This window comes from Camelus dromedarius, chromosome 6 (genome assembly GCF_036321535.1).
Source record: "Camelus dromedarius isolate mCamDro1 chromosome 6, mCamDro1.pat, whole genome shotgun sequence".
NCBI classification, from domain to species: domain Eukaryota; kingdom Metazoa; phylum Chordata; class Mammalia; order Artiodactyla; family Camelidae; genus Camelus; species Camelus dromedarius.
This window is the reverse complement of record NC_087441.1, coordinates 54235776-54260154: the sequence shown is the minus strand read 5'-3', so window position 1 is coordinate 54260154 and position 24379 is coordinate 54235776. Positions and strand designations below refer to the sequence as shown.

At 36.3% G+C, this 24379-nt stretch overlaps 1 protein-coding gene across 1 annotated transcript in view; it reads left to right on the top strand.

Moving 5' to 3' along the window:
- The first annotated feature begins 2765 nt into the window (after positions 1-2765).
- Positions 2766-24379, top strand: part of FHL5 (four and a half LIM domains 5) — a 36943-nt gene continuing 15329 nt past the window's right edge. Inside the window, exon 1 of the mRNA XM_010983920.3 lies at positions 2766-2960. The gene's annotated coding sequence lies outside the window, so the exon portion shown is untranslated. The remainder of the gene's footprint in view (positions 2961-24379) is intronic.

Sequence of the window (24379 nt, the reverse complement as noted above, 5' to 3'; positions counted from 1 at the left end):
TATGTATGCATACTAAATATGTATATTATGTTTATATAAATACCTAATATTCTAAAGAGATGCGGGTGAAGTTTTGAGTTGTGACTGTCTCTTTGCAAGTCATTCTGAACTTAATTTTTTTCATTCTTATTCCAGACTTTCTGCAAGAGGCAGAAATTCAATAAACTGATATCTTTAAGTAAACATTGTTTCATAGTGATATAGAGAAATGATTGAAAGGGGTTCAGACTGAGGCAGATGCCAATTATTTTATGACTGATAATAGTAATCCAAGTGAGAAATGCTTGGACCGGAATGCAGGGATAATGATGAATTTGAGAAATAGTTAACAAAGTAGAACCAGTAGAAGCTGAGGATGGGGATGTTGGAGAATAAGTGAGGAAGGGGAGGAGCCCAAGCTATAATGGGTTGGAAGACGGGGCCATGCCCTGAGGTAGGAGATACAGCAGATTATCTGTATGATGGGGAGTGGGGAGAAGATGAAGATGTTTATTTAGGACTGCTGAGTTTGAGATGCCTGGAGACCTCTGGACAAAGATGGCCAACAGACAACAAGATACAGGTCTGGAACCTTCGAAGGTGATACTAGTTAAGAATACAGGTTTGGGAGTCATAATATATCACTGTTCATTGTTTACCTAAAGAACCCCAGGAGGGTGTAAAGAGAAGCATTGCATTCTGCACTGAGAATGAAGCTCTGGGGAAGGGTGAGGTGAATAAAGGAAGAGGAAGCTGAGGATGCTCAAAACTAAGAGCCAGGAGAAAATCAAGAGTGTGACAGTGAAACCAAAGCAAGAGGATTTCAAAAGAAAAATGGACAAGGCAGAGATAAGAAATTTCAGGTAAGATTAAAGACAGTACTCTTTGGGGTGCTAATTAAGATCTTTTATGAAATTAATGAAGCTCCAGTGGAGTAGTCTGAGGAAGGAGCAGAAGGATCAGAGGTTGGATCAGTGGGTGGAGATGACCCTCTCAGGAAGCACAGGTGTAACAAAGAGGGTGATAGCTCCAAAACTAGATGGGGACCCAGCAACTTTATCTCCTAGACTCCACTTCCGCACCTATAAAAGGAGAAGAATGCCCATCTAGCCGCTGGGTCATGAGGATTAAAATCTATCACCAAGCGAACATACTTGCATACTTTTCACTGAATCAACTTGTTGCTGCTAATCATGCTTTCATTTTCATAATATCTTCATCATCAAAGTCAGGTGAATAACAAAGCACAGGGTTGATTGGCTTTGTGTTTCCCTAGCTCAAGTTTATTGATTGTATATAACTGCATCTGACCTCAGAAAATATTAACATACCATCCCTTTGGCACTTAGAACAAGGACAGCTCAAGTTTGGTCTGGGAATAAAGGGAATTAAGGCAGAGCATTTCTTCCCTCACCCACCTTTCCAGACTGAAGAAACGACCTCAAATGGAGAGCTTAAGAGCAAAGTCACAGTAAGGCTCGATAAGCATTTGTTATCAACATCATAATCTAAACAACAAATTTATACTGTACAGCACAGGGAACTATATTCAGTATCTTGTAGTAACTTATGGTGAAAAAGAATATGAAAATGAATATATATAAATTCCTATATGACTGAAGCATTAGGCTGTACACCAGAAATTGACACAACATTGTAAACTGACTATACTTCAATAAAAATATTTTTTAAAAATCACTATCATCATCACCACACCAATGGAGATGTCTAGCAAAGAGTTTTTATAAAATTTGAAATTAATTTAAAAATAAATTTTTGTCAAGTTGAGATAGAATTACTATGTTATATTTGCAACAGTAATAAAATATATACAAAATATTTCACAGCCTATGATTCTGCAAGGTTTCCAACTTGTAAAATATAGCAGTGACTCCACTAGTAATTTGAAAATAAATTTCAGTACCTTAGAAAAAGGAAAATAAGGACAACTTTTCATTCTAAAACAAAATTAAAAAATATAAATAAATGAAAGAATGAATAAATAGATAGATATATGATAGCAAATGTCACTTGCTTTATGAATCAGTTCGAACCACTGAGAATTCCTGTTGTGGATTAGTTCAATATTCAAACATTTCTTTAGCTCCAACTCTTGAAAGCTCTAGCCATGCATGTGTGCTTAAATGAAGTCACACAGCCGCGGGTGTGACATAACAATCAGTGCCAGCTCACAGGGGAACAGGCAGCAGCGGGGATGCTCGGCCCACAGTGTAGAAGCAGGAAGCAGGCGCCTGTTTTGAGTTACTGTAGTCAAATCCAAGGTTCAAAGCTCACAAATTTCCCAGGAAGGCAGTGATACAGGTCACAAAACCACCGTTCATCTCTCAAGCTACCCCAAACTCTGCAGGTGAGAACATGGGGCCTGGCCTCATCTCTTTCCAGATAGTTCTGAGCTCTGTGTAGTTCAGCCATCCCTAACCTATGAGAGGGATTCTGCTTGCCACTGAAGGTAAAACAAAAAGCAGATTAACCAAGGAAACAGAAAACACATCATCCTTAACGGAATTTTTTAGAATTTAAATATGCCCTTACTTTAGCCTAGGCAGTGGAAATTTCTTCAGTGTGGATGTGAATGTCTGTATGGGCACTTCATATGTTAAACTTCCTGGAGATCATCCAGACATTTCAAATACCAATTCCGGCAGATTTCCCTTTAAGGGTATCCTGCAGGGAATTTGTTACTCATAATTTTAAATAAAAATTGACAAGGAGTGCTTTTCCAGCTCAGTAGGAGTCAGCTATGTGCACGTCACAGGACTTTGAGGACACCCACACGCCCTCCTATTTTCTTCCACAAAGTTAAAAAAGCTGCAGTTGGGAGGGACCCTCCGATAGCTTTGGTGGCCCATTCTGTTCCTGCTGGAGCTGACATATGAATGTGTTGGAGGAGGGGGGGAAAATCATCATATATTCTCCTTTCATACTGTTTAAAGCATTGGAAGAATCAGCTTTAAGAAAAAGTAAGTTTTGTTTTCTTTTCCTTTACGTTTCCTTTGCGCTTTTTATGTGGTATTTTTGTTTCTTTAATGTTTTAAGTACAAGAGATTCTGAGAAACTTTTGAGTGGCTGCTTAAGAGAAAACTTTTACTTAGCAAGTAGTATACATCTTTAAGTTTCTTATAAAGTTTTTAAGAGTCATTTGAGCCAACAGTTATCAAATTTTATAAGCTGAGCTTCTCAGATTTCTCATTTGGATGCCATGTGTGTGGAGGCAACATAGTGACCAGATAACTCTTTGGAGTTGCCTCATAAGTTCCGAAAATCGCTTTATACATTGGTGGCATAGCTTTATTGCATTCTTTTTTTAAAAAGGGTGATGGATTCGAGGTTTTATTTGGCTTAATTTATTTGAATGACTAACTTTATTGCTAAAGATATTTTATGATTGGATTTATATATTCAAAGGACAATTTGAAGTCATTTATAGATTTTAACTGTGTTAGTGAGATTCCTGCTGTTTTCCCCCCCAAAAAAAGAAAAGAAATCTGCCTATGTTCCATAAACAGGTATACAGACAATTCCTAACCTTAGGCTTCCTAAGATTGAAAGAAAATGCGTGTGTCTGGCCCACACAGATACATAATACACTACGTGAATCTAAAGCATTGCTTCTTGAAACTGAGATTGTGTTGTGTAAAGAAAAGTATGTTTTCCTTATGTGTTTATGCTTTTTCCCCTCACTATTTTAATCAGATCTTCTTTGGTGTCTGTCATCTATTTGAAAACCAAATGCAATTCCTCAGTTTGTCAATTTGGGTTTCAGAAATGTGGGAACTAACAAGAATCATTAATAAAACATGTAATTCTTATAAACAAGATGTAAGAAATTCCTCATGTCATTTCAGCTGTCATTTCACAATCACAATACTGTCGTGTAAAAATTCTAGCAAAATATTAGCAAAATATATGGATTTTATTAGCAAAATATATGGATTAAAATTTAACACAAATATTGCAAACGTGTGTATCATACAAGATATTTCTTAACATGTTTGTTATGATATGTGCCTAAAGCCATAATCCGAATTGCTTGATGGGGTAAACTCTGATGTCTGTTTTCTACGCTGGTTCTGTTTATTCCCATATGTTATCACTAGTTGCCAATTCTGGGACGGTTCTACCTAAACAAGAGCAGCAGGCTTGTGTTTAATGTAACATCACCTCATTGACAAGCATACCTCTTATTCTTATCGTACTTGCCAAAAACATTTTGAGTAAAGCTGCATTAATTTGGGTTCCTCAGGCAAGCCTAGTCACTTTCTACTATAATACTGAAAATAAAATGTGTATCTAGAACACTTGGGGGAAGCTTTGTTTTTTGGATGTTTTAATATTTTCAGTCTAGGAAACCTCTTCAGAATTGAAAACCAAATACTTGGGTTCACGTGTGAAGTTCTGAGTAAGATGTCAGCTAAACAACCATACATTTCCATGTTCTTGTAATTATCTTTCTCCTGATTGTCATCATTTTTCTTGGTTAACTTTTGGTTCCCTGGAAGGAGCTGTGAAGAGAAGGAAGGGGAGGAGGAGGAGGATTCCTTCCTGCCCTTCCACCTCAAATCCCTCCAAAATGATCAGCTTAAGCATTTATCTCTCTCCACACTAGACCACCCTGGGATCACAGATTCCCTTAAGAACCTGGTAGAATCACTGGACCCTCTTCTCAGGAAAAAAAGCCCATTGCAAATAGATTTTTTCAATGACATTTCTAGGGTTGATAGATTCCTGAAACCTGTCCTTGAGTATTCTTAGGGGGTCCTGATTATGAACCTCTGTTTTCCATGAAGCCATAGACCTCAGCTTCGGACATACCCTAGGGTGGGTGGGTTCACCAAATCTTTAAGAGGCTTAGGTGAAGGTATGCCTAAACTATCTCTAAACTGTCCTCACATGAGGACAGGTAAGGGTAAGGCCAGAATTTTAGCTGAAGATGATGTTTAAGGGTTAACTTTCAAAGCAGGTGCTTAGCTAATTTGTGGCCATACTTGTTCTGGGCAGTGCGTCCATGAAAATAAAAGCAGAAGATTGAGGCAACAGAACAGTTCCTTCTGTGGAGAGTAAGGCTTAGAATGGAAAGATGGCAGGACTGAGGCTCTGGAGACCCCAGAATATGGAACAGGTGGCTGCAGTGGGGTTTTCCTGTCTCTCTGGCCATTCTCGGAATCCCCTTACTGACCTATTGGGAGGTTGGGATATAAAAGGGAAGATCTAATCAAGTGCCTGTTATCTCAAACCCGTCTCTAATCTTTCCTTCCTTATGGGCTCCTCCAATTACCCATTTAAACATGCTCAAATTCCTCATCTTGAAAAGCCTCTCCTTCGTTACTGAGCTCCTCCAATTACCCTCATTCCTCAGCTTCATAGATCAGTCTCCTGAAAGTACTGTCTGTACTCTGTTAAGAATCTCTACTTCCTTAGCCCCCACTTCCCAGTCTATTGCAGTCTGGCTTTGGTCCTCACCAGCTTTCCCCAGCTCTCTCTGAGGTGATCAATCACTAGTGTATTGTTAAATCCAACAGACATTTTTTATCCTCTATCTTCTTGGTGTCTTAGAAGCATTTTACCCTGTTCTCCACTTACCTGGAAACACTCTTTACCTAGGGCTTCCATGATAGCAAACTCCTGGTTTTCCTCCCACCTCTAAGACCACTATTCTCTGTCTGTCTCACAGATTCCTCTTCCTCTCCCCTATATCCTAGACTCCTTTTCTCTTTCTGAGCAATGCCATTGCTTCGATTATCATTTCTTTTATATGCTTATGAATCCAAAATATTTATCTCCGGCTAAAATATCTTTTCTGAGTTACAAACCTCTATGTCCAATTGTCTGCTGAATACAGGAGTGCCAGAGCAGACTCGGACTCCAGCAAATACTGTGAGGGAAGGGGAGGGACATCAGAGGCAAGCAAGGTAAAAATCTGGACACAGAATTTTCTCTGGGACCCCTTCCAAAATGTCCGATTAATTTATGTGGTTTCTCTGCCCTCTTTGGTCCTGGCTGAACAGCTCTTCTTGGCTGTCCCACAGTCCTCTCAAATATTATTTTAATCTAAAAGTAAATTCTTCTTTTCCATCTCCTACTTTCCACTCTATTTCCCCCAAGTATACTCTGGTCCAGAAAATAACACCATGATGCAACCACTTGCTCCAGCCAAAAAGTGGAGATGAACTAACTCCACTTCTCCCTCAATTCATTGAATCGCCAAGTTCTGTCAGTGCTCCCTCATACATTCAGCTGCTTCTCTCCTTTGTCACCGCCATCACCCTGTTTCAGGCTGCCATCTCCTTTACTTGGTGAACAGCAGCCCTTTCACGGGTTTCCCTGCCTCCAGAGTTGCCTTCTCCTGCTGCATTCTCCATATTGAAGCCAGCATGAAGGCTGACCTAAAACCATCAGTCTAAAAACAGATTTGGTTTTGTCAGTCTCTTATTTTAAACCTTTTCCTGACTCTCCACTGGCTGTAGGATAAAATCCAGTTTCCTTCTCAAGTTTAAAGAGAAGCAGTAGCTTTTAGTGGATTACAGCAGCTGTCCTCAAACTTTAAGGTGCCCAAGAACGACTTCTGGGTCTTTGTTAAAAATACAGATTCTTATTCTATAGTTCTGGGTTGGTGCCTGAGTTTTTGCACATCTAACAAGCTCCCAGGCAATGCTGATAATACTAGTCCATGAACAACACTTTTCACGCCAGACTGGCTGGAGCTCAAGTCACAGTTGTCTCTCTCACTAGGTTTGGGAACTTAGAGAAGTCACCTAGCCTCTGTGTGTGTCATTTTCCTTGTATAGGAAATGGGGATCATGATGGCATAACTTTTCTTAGATTTGGAATGAGGAATAAATGTGTTATATTAGAATTACTTGCAACAGTGTCTGGCACATAGTAAGTGTTAAGTGCTAGTTATTATTATTATTAGTCAAGACTCTCAATAATTTAGCTTCTACATTCTTCTCCAAAACTATTTTTACCATGGCATCGATGTGCACACGCACACGTTCTATTGCTCAATCAAGCCAAATGACCTTCAGCAAATTAAGAACTGAGCAAATGCCTCTTTTCTGCCGGGCCTCCATGGGCACTTCTCTGCAGAGCACTCTGCAAACAGACCCAACTCACCTTACTCGCTTTCAGGTGCCCTCTCCTCTGGAAAGAACTTACAGAGCACCCTCCACCCAAATTTAAATGTGGTATTACTTCTGCGTATTCCCATACTACCAATGTGCCCTCTTGGGCTCAGATTATAATCTCATTTATTTATCTGTTTCTTCTATAAGGCTATATACTCCATTAGGGCAAGGAACTGTGGCAATCACCACTGAATTTCTAGTATCCCACACACTCTTTTGCAGATTTCAAGTGATCAGTAAGAATGAATGCATTTGATGGACACATTTCCAAAGACTTGTAAAATGAGACATGGAGTCAGGGAATAGATAGAAAGCTTTAAGATCTTATTTGAGAAAAGGGAAGTATTGGAGATAATAGAATGAGCTTCTCTTCAATACTGCCTCTGGGTTGGATTGTTAACCCACTGGAAAAGAAAAACATTTTTTAAATTCATTAAATAAATAAGCAAGGCTAGAAAGTCAGTGCAAGAGCGACTGTGTGATACAGAGAAGTGAGTCAAAGCATTGAAGTCTGGTCCATGCTGAGTTCCCTGGGAACTCAGGCAAATTAGTTTGCCTAACTACCTTAAAGCTGGGATAAAAACACCCATCTTGTAGAGTTTTGTATTAGAGCAATGTTAACAGTAGGCATTTATGTTTTTATTTCTCCTCAAATTCTGCTGTTACAATTCTGTTGCTACTGGACCTTAAACCCATCTTACTTGATTGTTAGCAAAGCTCTGAGATAGTCCTTTGCTTATTCATTTTGCCAGAGCAGTATGATCAATGGGTCTTGAGTTATATTTTTCAGTAGATCATTTTGATGTATCAGGTTCTCCGCTCACATTATTTAAGAAAACATATTTGGGTTTTATTTTCAATTGAATTGCAAGTATAGTACATACTGCAGATGGTGGGGAAATGGGCTTCTGGGGTTCTTTTTGTCAAGCTTAAATCTGTTCTCTTTAATGATCTTTTATATTTAATGATTCTTACTGTTCACAAGATAATTTAAGTAACGTCATGATCATTTAATTCCTAATACTTTTAAAAAGACTTTCTCATAGTTGTCCTGGTCAAGGTATCAAGCTGTCTCTCATTTTTTGACAGAGCCAAAAAGTCATACATGCAGGTTATTCATTCATTCATATATTTGCTTATTTATTCATCAAGTAGATCAAGTCAGCACAGTGTCTACAGAAACATTGATCAAGGTGTTCAGTTTTGCTTACATTGTGAATCTCTGCACTGTGCTGATGACCATTTCATGGGTCTTCTGTGAACAAGGGGTGGCCTATCATAAATCATAACCAAAGACCTCTCAATATAGAACTAATAATGCTTTGATTATGTATAAAATTTATTCTTCACATAAAATTTGCCATCTTTAGCAGATTCATGGGTATAATTTGCATGCAGAAAAAAATAAAAAGCACCTGACACCACGGTGCCACGCAACCTAAGTGAAGCAAGATTGAAAAATGCTTTCTGGTCTTGCAATTACCTTCCTTCTATTCATTTGTTCTTGTGAACATTTCTACAGTTATACTATCACAGAAGAGTCTACACTTTGAGATTTTTTTTTTTAAACTGAACGACTATAATTTTTTCAGTATTTTATTTTTCCTTATTAAAATGGTACATTATGCACTCTATAATTTAGAATGTACTGAACAGTAAAAATCGTTTTAAGAAATCTATAACTTTAATTGAGTCTTACTTAACGTTTGAGCATATTTTCTTCTAAACTTGTTTTCTACTCTTTAGAAGTATTTATGTGGTTGAGATCACATTGATTACTTAATGCATACTGGTTTTTTTCACTTAAAGCAATATCAGAAGCATTTTGCCATGTCATTAAGTACTTTTCTGAACACCACATTAATGATTTATAGTATTATTTTAAAAGTGTTTTAGTAAACAATTATATTTTTAAGTGGTATGCAGAAGTTCTTTTCAAACCCTAAACTTAGGTATAATTTAAATAATACTCAGCAAAATATAACTAATAGCACACTTTTTTTTTATGTTTTCTGTAAAGGGTCAGAGAGTAAATATTTTAGACTTCAAAATAGCTCAACTCTGCAGTAATAGTTCAAAAGCAGCCACAGACTGATGTAAATGACAGTGGCCGTGTTTCAATAAAACTTTATTTATAGACATTGAAATTGGAATTAATGTAATTTCATATGTCAAAAAATTTTATCCTTCTTTTCATATTTTTTTGACATGTAAAAACTATGTTTAGGCCCCAGGCCATGCAAACACAGGCCGGGGCTAGAGTTTGGTCCTTGGGCTGTAGTTGACAACCTGCACTTGAGAGCCTGATTCCAAGAACCCTGGCTTCATCAGGTTTAGGAAAGTTATATGAACACAGGCATATATATATTCTTCAGAAGAATATATTTAAACTAAACTAAAAATGTTTAAGAATTACTATTCTAGATAACATACATGAAAGCACTTTGTAAACCATAAATTATTATTAAAATACATATTGCTACTTCACTTACACTATTTTTCTGGGTTGGTTTCCATTTATAAAACAGGAGGGGAGTGGCTGTTTGGCGCTAAACCATTAGGATTCCATGGCCAAACATCTGACCTTCTTCCTGCATTCATTCAACATACACTTGTGCTGGGCTCTGCTTCAGGTGCCAGGGACACAGCCCTGAACCAGGCAGGGAAGGTCTCTGCTCCTGCTTGTGTGACACGCTGGCATGTCTTACAAATCCACACGTTGAATGAGGCTTGGGGTGAAAATAAAAGTAACAAGAAACTGTAACCAATATCTGTCAACTAACGCTGTGAATATTTGGTTTCCAAAGGAATGATAACAGATTTTCCCTTTACTTCAGACACAGAATTAGCATAAACAACCTGAGAGCCACACATTGTGTTTCCAAAGCTGTAAACCCACAACTGCCAAGTGAAGGCTCTGAGTACTTTGGCCCCAGTCACTTTCCTTTCACGGATGCCAAGACCCAACTTTGGTTAAATCTCAGAGACTGAGAACAGATAAAAATTAAACTAAAGCTGGTATTAAATATCACCATACAACCATTTATTGGCCACCCCCTCCATCACGGACAGACTTTAAACTTACAATAACTTATAATTATTGAATCGTGTTATCAACAAAGTACAGGACGTAGCTGTTCCTTGTTATCTTTTTAAATCACATCCCGGTAGGAAAGCAATTATTTTGCTTCAGGCATAAATACTAGGAAAACTAGTTAACACCACCTTCCATCCTCCCTCCAACCCCAACCCAAACACCTTCCTCACAGCACACAGACTCATAATGCACACATACCCTACATGCACACATATCACTACCTCATCTTTTCAGCTGATGATCCAGAAAATAAAGCAAAATGTGGTTTTGAGCATTTCTTCCCAACTCCACAGTAAACCAATAATAATGATCATAAACATAAAACAGTAGAAATTGAGTTGCCTTGTATGTTGGAGGGAACGTGTACCTGCTTTTAGGATAACGGGTCGGTTCTGTGCAGCCAGTGGCAGCTTGGCTTCAGGCAGAGAGTGAACTCCCTTCGGGCATGTGAGTCTGTTACCTGGTGAGCAGTTAAAAGCTGGAGTGCCAGATACAAATAAGAGAGGGCTTTTGTCTTCCTTTTTTAAAAGAATTGCACTGGTAACCAAAGCTGTGATGCCATGCAAAGTTTTTGCCTATTTATGTCTGAAAACAGCAACAACAAATGGCTTCTATTAAAAGCCTGCAAATCTCAATTCTGGTTGAGGCTTTTTCACTAACCACTCTGTTGGCTTAAAAAAAAAAAAAAAAAAAGTCAGTTTGCTTCCTGAACTTCAGATTTTCTCACTTGATAGGTGAGAGGAACAGATCAAGAATTTCAAAAATCCCTCAGCTTCTAGATTTGGTGCTTCTGTGAAAAGTAGGCTTGGATCAGAAGCATATTTTTACAGGGAAGAAAGAAATATAAAAATGACTGCCCCACTAAGAGACCTTCTCTCTAAATATCTAATTGTAGCTAGAGGAGATTCCTTGTCCTGAATTTCTCTATACTTCTCTTCTGTGCTTCCCCATCCTCCCTCCTTCCACTTTCTCTTTAACTCTCCTCCTCCTCCTCATTCTAATGGCTGAGGTTTAATTTTTTTTAGTAAACTTGCAGAACAGACTGGTGGTGCAACTAATATATTGGAGAGTGGAATTCAATTCTTCCTTTCTCCTTGAGAAAACGAGGTCACACAGAGCATAGCTGAGAAACAAATTGTGCAAAATTACCAAAATGGGGGTAAATATAAGATTCTTTAAATGGGTCACTAAACTGGCATCCCATTTTGCCGATCTTAAAGAAAATCTCATTTCTATTTTAACAATCTGATCCTAAATAGTTCACGCATTACAAACCAGTAATCTAATCTAAAAAGAAGCTTGTTAAAATTCATTTTGATTAGTGATGTGGGTATTTTTTAAGTATTTACAAAATTTTATTTGGAAGCTATATTCCATTTTTCCTGTTTTTTCTGGAAAGAAACACAGCTGTATGAATAGCCTCTTTGGAATTTAGTTTCTATCCCTGTAAAATGAGGAGCTATCTCTTCTAGTTCTTATGTTTTATTGTTAAGAAAAAGCGATTCAAGGGAACTAAGTTTAGCCTTTCGATTTGTGTTAAGATTTCACTTAATTTCTAAAATAGGCCACTCATACATTTGGTACAAAATTCAAAAGTTACAAAAGGCTATATACAAATGGAAAGTAAATCTCACTACCTTCCTGTCTCTTCATCACTGTTCTGTGGTTTCTTCAAGAGATTAGGTATTTTTAAGTTAAATATCAGTTGATGAGAAGGTAAATTTGGTTTTGATCAGTGCCAAAGTTACAGTACTTTCAAATCATATATCTTCCTAAAATGTTCTATCTGCCATTTCTTTAATTCCTATATATCCTCAGTAAGGGTTTTTTTCCATAACTCATAATAGTTTTTAAGGTATTTTGATACAAATTTTCTCATTTGCCCTAAAGCACCATCTATAGGTATAATTTACAATATTCTCCCTTATAAGGCAAAATATAAATGTCTTTTTTTTGCCATATATGTATTTACATGCTGCCAAAATGCCAAATGGGATGCTGATAATGGAGTAGTTTTATAAAGTGTTACTATGATCTCTCTCCCCCTAAATCATGAAAATGATCAACTGAGAGTTAAAAATTTGGAGAATAATTGGAAATGATGTGCAGATGACAGGCGGCACATACGCCTCCTGGCCAGCGCTCACTGCCAGGCTGCTGGGATCGCCACCCCCGGTCTGACAAGGGCCAGGGAGAGCTCCTGCTCCAGGCTCCGGAGGAGTCTAAAAGCTGCAGAGACTACTGTTTCTGAAAACAGAATAAGAATGTCCAAAGAGATACCCACTCCACCCCTACATTCCTCTATAAAATTACTGGTAGACTTGCAAAGAGAGAAGACCCTTTTTATCCTTGGTCTGGCCCTACCAGTTCAGAGGAAAAGAGGAGAGTATCCAAAGCCTAGAAATCAAGGAAAGAACGCTTACCTCGTGTACTTCTCGTCCCTGGGGAGTCATAATGATGTCTCCCAACAGAAAAGTCAAGACAAGAGGTGTTTCAGCCTGTTTTCCTGGTCTTGAGCCATCACGACTTTCAATAAAGTAGAAATCCTTTTAAAACTGCCATAAGTTCTATCTGAGACATTGTAAACACTCAGCCAGTGAGTGCTGGGCACTGCTAGGCTCCACTGGGAGTACAGGAATGGGTAAGACACCATAGCTGCTCTCGGTGAGCCCACATTACGGTCAAAAGGACACAACACCCCCCCCCCCCATTTATAATACAAGGCAGGATATAAAAATTATCTAAGAGAAACACAAAGGGCTTTCATAGAACATATCATAATACAACTTATAAATGTGCCCTCATATATCTTAAAATCAAAAATGCCTGCAGCTTTAAGTCAGAGGTGAAATAGAACTTGTTGACAGACTCTCCCTATTTCTGAAGGCCCAGAAATGAGCTCTTCTTTCATCATTGTGTTTTATGAATTTGAAGAAGGTCATAAACCAACAGAATCTATAATACACATTAATGCCAGGATACATGAAAGCCAATATATGATATGGTTAGACTTGTCTTAGTCTCAGGAAAGAATTATGTGATTGATTGTAAAATCTTATTTAGTGCTCTGAGTGAAATGTTCTTCCTAATTTGCTTAAGTGGAGTTGTCATTTAGTTAAGTCATGGATTTAGAAAACTACTTTGTGGGCTCTATTAAAGAATATATCTATCATTGTATATTGGCCACCTTCCAAATAAAGCACACTCTTCATTTCATTGAACAGTTTCTAATACGATCTTTTGTCAGAATAGAAATGGTTTATTTCTCATATTTAAAAATATATTTATTGAAAAGAAAATTACAGAAAGTATTTTTTGCTGGTTCTTCTATGTGATAAGGAGCATGCACTTTTAGGTTTTCAAGATGATATAAGGTTAAGATGCAATGACTGGACTGTGGTGATTGGAGCACCCAGCACAGCTCGTCTAAATTCCTGGATCCGTGGTTATTAACCTAACCTGCTCTCAAGCCATTGTGTAAATTGAATATGTTTGTCATCCTCTTAAGATGAATTGAGTAAGGATAGGGTTTCCTCATCACTAATTATGGAAAGAAATTAGAGTTTATTTTAAAACATCCAAGGAAATAAAATAGGTGTCTTGGTTTACGGTGATCAAGTCACAATGTCCTTATAACATATGATACTGAACTCAAAAAAGTGAAGGAAAAAAGGCACAGAAGACATTTCCTCTCTGATGAAGTATATTCCACTAGACCATAGCAAATTTTTTCATGTGATCTTGTGCACTCAAATACCTGGCCCTGTGGGGTTTATTCAGCTGACTAATATGTGTTAGAGATTCAGTCCTTCCACAGTATGCTTCGTTTCTACAAATGGCAGATCACACTTCTTGCTAAATAAGCTTGTTTGTCATTAGATGCGAGAGGAATCAGGTAGAAGAAGTATTAAGTAGATGAGTCAATGGCACTTCCTCCCCACTGCTGAGAAAACAGCTACCAGGGCTCAGATATTTGATAGTAATTAATGAACATGATGAGAGCGATCTTCAAGTAGACCAATAAAACAAAGCAAAACAAAACAGAACAACAACAAAACTGACACAAGCACCACCCTTGAGGAATTCCATAGGGTACTTGTTGAAGTTTTTAAAAAGCACAGAGGGAGTAGGGAAGTACTAATATTCACATTAGATCTGTAATGTCCTCGTAGACTCCATTTCTAGGAAATGGGGTTGATTTGGGGGAGTCATATATTCACATTCACTATCCCTACTATGTGCTGACCCGGCAATGGTAATCCCCATTTAGATAAATTATTTCTTTTAGTTCAGTCCTTGTAAATACCAAACCTTGGCACTAAATCAAAACCCCAAACAAGACTTTGAGGAGATCCCTAGGCAACCTAGGAACTGAATTTGCTCTTCTAGAAGCTTTTACAGAAATAACTATGAGTTTACAGGGGTAGAAGGAAAGACTCAGCTTATACCTATTGAAATTTCATCTCCTTTGGGATGAAAATTGAGGTAAGCCTAATGTTGGATTTAAAAGCAGGAAGTTGATATCTGGATAGACAGAGATCTAGATAATTCAGTGTCACCTGAAAAGATGGTATTCTTTTTGCCTTGAAATTTTTCTTATACCACAGTAAGGAAAACTATCAAGGATGGTATTAAACCTACTTTTTTATTTTGTAAAGGATAGAATGATAAAATATGGTTATACTTATGTATTACCATGAACTATATTTTACCTCTATTTCAGTAATGGCTGCTATAACTACATGATTCTGAATGCAATCCCTCCAAAAAACTCCTACAAAGCACTTTTTTCTTCATTAGCATCCACAGAACAAATTAACCAGATGGAAAGCTCTCGTCAGCTGTTTTGTTTCATGGGAGAGGAGTGCATCAGCTCTCAGGAGAATTCTTATTCGACCTCCCTACACAAGACATTCAGCTTCCAACAAACTGGGCTTTTGAATATGTCCCTAGGGACTAATATCAAACATTCCACCACAATTCTATGATGCTTTTTTTAGGTTATTTTTGATTGATGACCAGAAGTTATGGCTTTAGTTATTTTTAAAATTGTTTGTTGAGTTTTAAAAAGTTGTATTTGAGGGGGCAAGAAAATAGCCTCCTTCTTCAAAATGGGAAATGACAGTTATAATTGCATATTTTCCATCAAGTCGAATATACATACAACCTGCTCACTCATGGCTTTTCCGTGCTTATATCTCACTTGATCCTTGAGTGGGATCACAAGTAGCTGATAATGTTATCATTTCATAGTTCAGGAAAGTAAGGGCCAGGAAGGTGAAATGGTTTCCATAACAACGCATAAGTTACATGCTAGGGCTACAGCAACCAGTGCAGCCATCTATGGTTTCTAACCCAATACTTTTCTCAGTATGTTATGCTTTGGATCATAAGCAGAAAACAGGTAAGGAAGCATACACAGTCTGCTCAACTCCACCCTCAGAACTAGGAAAAGAAACAGAGGAAAAACCTAAGAGTAGAACTTTACTAGTTATTCTAACTCCATGGTATTTTAAACATGTAAATTTAAATTTTGCTACTATAGAATATATATTTATCTCATCTGGTCTAGTTTACACAGACTTTGGCGGATTTTTTTGTATATATATCTCATTTCATTTAACTCCACCCAAACTTTGTCAAATTCACTCACACTTCAGTGAAACAATACTTCAGCTAACATCATAAATCTTAGAGGCAATGACCTTGCAATCTTGGTAAAGACATGACTTGCCTCCAAAAATCATGTTCACAGCCCCAGAAAGGCTGGTACATCTTCCAACAGAGAACTGAAGTATCTGATCAAATAGTTCAAAAACTGTTAATGAAAGTTTATTGGTGCCCATAGTTTAGAGAAAAACCTTTTAATAATGCCAACAGATTAACCATCTTCTGCTGCTTCTTTGATATCTTCCTCAGCCAGAGTTCCCTCAGTTCAAAGGGAACTGCAGCTGTCTTCTCCAGGGAAAATGAAAGGACTCTCCTTGACACGGCCAGATCCTTAGAGCTTCACCTTCTGTTCCCTAATCTTTGTCTCAGCCCTTGGACATATTTGCCACAGATATAAAAGACATGAATGAATTCACTATTCAAGTGAACACATACAGATTCTTAACTTTTCTATGCTTGAGCCTTTATCTTCCATCCTGTTGATAGAATCTTCTTTGTATATGTGTTTTCATTTGAACTTGTCTTGGATTCCAAGCTCTTGGGGAACAGGAAGTTTTCCCTTCATTTATTTCTTCAGCCATAAAGTATGTTCTGGGGTCCTGCTATGCTCAGGCCTGAGATACACAGAAGCAAGCAACATCCTTACTCTTGAGGAGCTAACAAGTGAGAGAGATAGATGCAGTACCCAACAGCTATTACCCAATGTGGCAAAAGGAAAAGACATATATATGAACTAATGACAGCAACTTCTCTGTCCTGAGAGATCTGAAGACGCTACAGAGAGAAAGATTTTAACTGGTCCTTGACCGATGAGAAGAATCATCAGGTGCACAAGGTAGCTGGGTGACCAGGAGGAAGTCATCAGAGATAGAAGTCACATGTGAAGGCTCAAAGGTGTAAAAGACATAGTATATTTGAAGAATAGGGAGCCATGGGAAGTGGCTAAAGTGTAGGTGGGATGTGTGTGTGTGTGTGAGAGAGAGAGAGAGAGACGATACCGGGTTGGAAAAGGGATGGAGAGATAGAAAAGTAAACAAAGTAGCAAAGGGTCTCTATACTAAGTAATGGAGTCTAGGCTTCATATTTTAGTCAAAGAAGAGCTGTTGGAGATTTTCTCCATGGAAAGAAGATGAGCATATGAATCTGAGAAAGATTTTTCTCAACCATTGTGGAGGATGTTCTGGAACTCCCCAGGGAAACTGAGCTTATTATTGGAGGACAAAAGTCATGCTGTAGAAATGTGTTTTGTTCCACCCAATAGAGTGAGAAACTTTCAATATCTTCAGATTGATGTAATCCACTATGGTCTATCAGAGATATGAGGAGGGCCTAAACAAAGATTTAAGAAATGCTTCTGAAATGGAGTCAATAGGATGTGGTACCCAATAAATATATGTAGGGGACACAGGCAGGGAGGGAGGAGATAATGATTGAAACGACTGCCTTGGCAGATTAGGTGGACTGAACATCTAGTCAATCTGTAGATGGTTTCTATCACTGTTTATAGAGCATAGAGCAATATACCTTGCTCAGTGAGGCTTCCAAAATGTTCTTAACTGGCCATTCTATCTGCCCTCAGAGCAACAATTCAAATTAAAATCCTAAATGGGAAAATTTAGACATAGTTCAAATTAAGATTCTTCATCCACTTTCTAACTTCACCCAAGTTCGCTACATCAATCACACAAGTTTCAAAGACTTCAATGTTTTGAGCTAACATTTCCCAAGAGCACTTTAATGTTCCACGTGCCATTTAAATTCTTCCAAGTTCTTTCTTAAAGGCAGAGACTTATCTAGTTTACAGAATCAATGAGGGACCTGAATGGGCAATTGAAATAGTTGAGCAGCACTCCCAGATGAGCAGAGATGTATTTATACAGGCTGAGTGAAGCTGCTTTGAATAACCAGATGAAAATTAAGCCAGAAAGTCTGGCAAACTTTGCATTAAAGAACAGTGCCCTATTACATATATGCAAAAGTAGGGGTTGTGGCATTATTTTCATCAAGTTAGCAAAACTTACAGATCATGTAGCACAGAGATGGAAGTAATCTTAAATACTATTTAATGTATATCCTCTATTTTAATGCAAGTAAGCAATGCAATGATTTTATATAGTTATTACCTGCCTCCATGGGGAAAAAGCCATAATCAAATCAATGTAACAAATTATATTTGATATTTAGAATAAAGGCTATATGGTAATTCAGCTCCCTCAAGTAAATAAAATTCCTCAAAATGACACTAAAATAGAGACATTATTGAAAACCAGAAGGCCCAAATTATATCCTAGTACATTTCAACTTCACGATAAAAGGTAAAAGCCCTCTTGCTTTTAAAACCTGTCATCTCTGGCAGGAAAGTAATAAGACACAGACAGGTTGTCCTTCATTTGCACAGTGCTCATGCATGAGGTTCATGCATATTGGAACCACTTGGCTTTGCACACTTTCATGGTAACTGAATATTTAAAGAGCGAGAAAACTTTTTCTCCCTCTTCTCTCTTTCACATCTAAAATGATCACCCTGAGCAGTTGACCCTTTGATTTAGCCCACAGTCATCTCTACATCTTCCCTGTTTGGACAACAAATTCCATGACCACCATCAGCACACAAAAATGTTCTCTGGATATTGCTACATCCACCTAGATTACTTCTCTGTTGACAAACATAAGGAAAGAATGGTTTAATACATACTACTTCTATTTGTTTATTATCCACTCATTTTTAAAACTTTTAAAAATTAAACATTACATATATAGAAAAGACTATTTCTAATATATGTGAAGTATAAAAAATAATTTGGCTTAAGAAATCAAATATTTTCTACAAAGCTGAAACCCTCTTTGCAGCTTCTCAGTCCCCATCTACTCCAGGAGTTAGCCTTAAATTACAACCCAATTTTTGTGTCTGACACCATCATGCTTTTTTAAATAGCTTTAATAACATATTTATTATGTTTAATAACATGTCAATATATTCGTTATAACTCCTAATAATCAATTTTGGCTGTTCTTGAACTTTATTTAAAATGCAATCCTAGTGTATTTACTATTTTATAACTTATTTATTTCACTCAACACTGTGACGCTTATCTGTGTTGAGGAGGGTCCCTGTAACTCATTTTTTTTATTGCCATATAGCAGTATGTTATATGACCAAACATCTACTTAATTATCCATTTCCCTTTGATAGACATTCAGAGTTTCCTGCTGTTAGAGCTGCTATAAACTATGCTGCCATGAGCATTCTTTTAGTTTAGAGCATTCTTTTTTTGAGCTTTGCAAGATTTTATGAGTCACACAGTAAGGGGTGAAATTACCAAGTCATATGGAAGGTAAAAGTTCAACTTTAGAATGTAGTGAAGAATTGTTTTATCCACCCATCTTTCATTCATATTTCAGTGTGAGTTCCATTGCTCCTTATCTTCACCAACATTTCTTATTGTCAGATTTGTTGATTTTTTTCTGACTTTGTGAGTATAAATGATTTCATCATGGTTTGTTAAACAGATCAATTCAGAGTTCACTGAGTCGATTGAGACTTCTTTAAAATATTTGTCATTTTAAAAAGAAAAATTTTTGCTTGTATCTTTTGTCTATATTTCCATGAGTGAGTTTTTCATTCCTGTTGATTCATGGAATGTTTTCTATATTCTGCACTGGAATCTTTTATCAGTTATATGTATGGCAAGTCATCTATTAATATGTTACTTTGTGGCTTGTCTTTTCATTGTTAGTAGTTTAACTTTCAATGAGAAATTTTTTAAAAATCATCAATCATTTTATTTATGGTTTGTTTTTGTATCTTTAAAAAAAACTTTCTCTAACCTGAGATCATAGAAATTTCCTCCTATGTTTTCAGTTTTGCTTTTCATATTGATGATATATTTTGTGTATAATGTAGGGTAGGATCTATTACTAAAACCAATTTAGATTTTTGCCATATAAATAACCAATTATTGTAGTACCATTTATTGAATAAATTTTCTCCTAAACTGAAATATTATTTTTAATATTAGATTATTCATATAGATAGACATATACATATGTGTCTGATCTGGTTTTCTGTTATATTTCACTGGTCTTTAGGTTTATCCAGTTCCAATACTATATCACCTTAAGTTTCGGGGTTTCATATGACAAACTCTCTTACTATCATAAAGTTTTTAGATATATTGTGCTGCATTTAATACAAGTATATTTTTTATTGCTTTCCAACATTTTTTTTAAAACACTGTATTTCTGGGAATAGGCATTGATTTTGTATCAAGGAACTTACTAAACTCTTTCAGTCATTTGATTATCCCCTTTGGTGTAGTGTCTATTCAAGTCTTGCTCCATTATCACATTATCTGGTTTTTTTCTTGTTGATTTGTAGACTCTCCTTGTGTGTTCTGGATATGAATCCTTTGTCAGTTCTTGAGTTGTAATACCTCCTCTGACTCTATAGCTATTGTATTGTGTTGTATTTGTGTCTTCTGAAAAATAGTGGTTCTTAATTTTAATGTAGTCTAATTTGTTAAATGCTCCCTATGTGGCTAGTGCTTTTTCTGCCTTGTTTAAGAAAGCTTTCCCTATTACAAGTTAATGAAAACATTTCCCTATATTCTGAAAGGGCTAAAAGAAAAATAACACCTCACAACATGAGTTTTCAAGTCTGTTAACGTACAATACCTTTCCACTTATTTATTTGGATTTTCTTTATGTTCCTTCAAAGTATTCCACATAAAGGTCTCCATATTCTTACTAGATTTATTACAAGGTATTTGAGGGGTTTTTAATGTCATCTTATATTATGTATTTTTAAAAAAATTTCATTTGCTCTTTGTTGCTGTTATATAAGAATACAATAGATTTTTATACATAGACATTTTATCCAGCAACTCCGATAGCTCACTTATAAATTCTAATAATTTATTATAGAATTATTTGGATTTTCTTCACACAAAATCAGTCATCAGCAAATAATGAGTTTATTTGCCCCCTTTCAATTCTTAAACGTTTTTTTTCTTGTATTAGTGCACAGTCTATGACTTTCAGTATGAAACTGAATAGAAGTGATAATCATGGACGTTCTTTTCCTATTTCTGACCTCAGAGTAAAAGCTACTGACATTCACCATTAAGAATAATGTTTGCTATATTTTTTAGTTACATTGAGAAAGTTTCTTTATTCTTAGTTTGCTAAGTTTTTAGTCGTGAATTGAAGTACAGTTTTATTAAATGCCTTTTCTGCATCTGCTAAGATAATTATATGGCTTTCTCTTTTATTTGGTAGATGTGAGTGATTCTCTTTTTAATTGTTTTTTAACATTTTTTATTGATTTATAATCATTTTACAATGTTGTGTCAAATCTCTTTTTAATTTTAAACCAAATTGCATTCCTGGGAAAAATTCAACTTACTATGATTTTAACTTTTTCATACATGACTGGATTCAATTAGTTATTATTAGTGCTAAAATTTTTGTATTTACTATAAAATTTACTATTATGAGTATGCCTATAATTTTTTTCTCATAATATTTTTAGATACCGGTATCAGTTTTAATGGGTTCAAAATTAACTGGATCATGTTTCTTATTTTTAATTATTTGGTATAATTTGTTAAGACTGGTGTTATTTCTTCCTAAAAGCCAGGTAAAATCCACTAGTGAAGGCATGTGGGTTTGTATTTTACTTTGTATGCAGGCTTTTAGTTTCAAATTCAAGTTTCTCTAATAGTTACCAACCAGTTGTAATTTTATATTTCTTCCCATGTCAGTTCTAATGTTTTACTCGTCTTAGAAGTTTCTCATTTTTGTCTAAATTTTCAAATTCTCCAGAGGTGTTGTTCTGTCTTAATATTTATTCAGGTTCATCTATATATTTATAATTTTTTCTTGTTTTTTCACCCCTGTATCTCTGAGCTTCAATCTGAGATTAGTGCCCTTTTGCCTGAAGAACACTGTTTGGTGTTTATTTTAATATGGTGTGCTATTGATATATTCAGTTTCTGAGTGTCTGGAAATATCTCTTTTTTTAACCTTCATTATCAAAATATATAGTAGGAAGAGTAAGGACATTCTGTAAATAAACGAAAGTTTGGAAGTGATAAGGATAAATGAAAGATTATAACAATTTGGAGCAATGGTTCTAAACACAATGCATGTTAGAATTTTTAAAATTTCCAAAGTGCACCCCTATCTCAAACCAATTAAACCAGAATTTCTCGAGGTAGAGAATGAGAATGAGTGTTTTTCAGCTCACAAGAAGTTCTAATGTCCAGTGATCATTAAAAACCACCAGTCAAGAGACGGAAGAAGGAAATTATTTTTAATGGGGAAACTAAATTGTCTGGTTTGAGTCTAGTCAGTTTTTCTATCTTTCACAACTTCTAGCAGATTACTTTGCAAATAGAAAATAATTACCTGTTTACCGAATGCATGAATGAATGAATGAATGGTGTGTGATGTCTTGCAAACAAAATCATATTAAAGACACCATGCATAGCCCTCAAGTCCTTGTTTCTCTCCTGCTTAACATTCTCTAAAGTATATTTCTTGTGTATCTATTAATTCTGCTCAGCGTAGTGAAAATATAAGTGAGTATACTGCTCTCAGCATTAGCCTTCTCATCAATAACTCACCACATAACATAACTTGATATAAAATTATTCCTGGTTTTAAAAATAACATCTAAGAAACAGCATCCTCAGCTATGGAAGCATTGACTAATAAACTCACATCCTTTAAGGCAGAGATCTAAAATCTAAAGGAGGGAACTGCAAAAAGAAAGCCAAGTCCATTCATGACATTGAACTCCTGAGCTACTTATCTTGTTGTCATAGGTTCTTTGATATATCAACGTACTTCTAAATCTTCTAAAACCCCAGTATGCAATGATAAAAAAATCTGTGCTTAAACTGTTCTATAATTGCAGAATGACTTTGAAAGAAGTTTGACAATAATATATCTAACTGATATATAAAATCCCTTTGAAAAGTTTGACAAGAATGTCTAATTGATATTAATACTAGCATTTCTAAGTTCATGCCTAGAAAAGTTAAGCACTATCCAATTAGAGTATACTGTAAATGTTAAGATTTCTTATGACTCATAATTATAAATCAGCTTTGTTCAAGGATTTTAAATATTGGAAAGCAAAAATTTTCCAATATCTTTGTCAAATTAACCCTCAGATTGTGGCTCCCGAGATAAGAATCACGTAGTCTCATCCCCTTTCCTACAATTTTTCCTATCAGGGAATGACTAAAAACAGGCCACTTGGTCTGCTCTTGTGGACACAAGTTATTCCCTGAGTATTCAAAAATATTAATGTGAGGGATAAAGAAGAAGAAAAAGCACAGTATGATATTTAGGAGAAAAGGTGGTAAAAAGTGACCTGATAGGAAAAATTCATACTCTTGACTCTTTTGCCTGCCCCCACCCTACTTAAAACTGCTTGTATTAAAGGTTCAAGTAGCTTTAAAAAGCTTTAAGTACTTTCAAGGTCTTCCTTTTTTTCTGAATGTACCTGGGTGAAAATCTATTGGTGAGAGACTCACCATATCCCACTTTAGATGTAATCCTGTGCTATTCTCCCATGTCTTTCCTCCTTCCTTCCCTGCTCAACCAAGATCCTTCTTCCCTTCCTGCCTTCCCAACAGATGTTTTGAAAGCTCAACTTCCTTAAAATCTTCTGAGAAAGGTCTCCCCATATTGTGTATCCTGTATAGGAGAACTCCCTCTCCTCCTCACTCCTTCCTATTAGTTGCTAAGAATTCTATACGGTTTTAGTGGAATGTGTATCATATTTGTGGTTCTGCCACCTCTGTTTAAGAAACTCTATTTGGATGTGGTCATTTATCCATGGTTAAATGATAGGCTTCATGAAAATGAGGACTGAGTCTCTTAGTGTACTTTCCCCAACCAAGAATAAGAGAGTGAACATTTATTTGGTTCTCTTACCTCAAATTATATTCACTGTTACCAAGGGAAGAGCTAAGAGAATCTAGACTTCTTAAGGGCAGGGAGTTCAACTATTACTGAGCAGATATTTAATATAGGTTGACCTGGATGAAACGCCTACTCTCACTGCATAGTTCTATAAACTGTAAAAATCACATAGTTTTGACATATTGAATTGACTGTTTTCTCCCCTCCCCAACTCCCTGATGATGCTTTTAAAAAAAAAAAAAATAGATGAAAAATTTTTATATAATTTGTAGAAAGGCAGGGGAGGGAAATAGCTCAGTGGCAGAGTGCATGCTTAGCATGCATGAGGTCCTAGGTCCAATCCCTGGACACCCCATTAAAAAAAAAAAAGAAGTTTTAAAAAACTATGTATGAAACATTTTTTTTAATTTTAAATAAAACAAATAGATGTAATAAGAAGTACCTTTCTCCTTTAAAAATGAAGGAAATATGGTTCATTTTGTTAAGAATTTTCCATGGAGCAAGGCCTATTGTGTGATTAGGATGGGTATGAGGCAAGGCTGTCTCTTCTTGT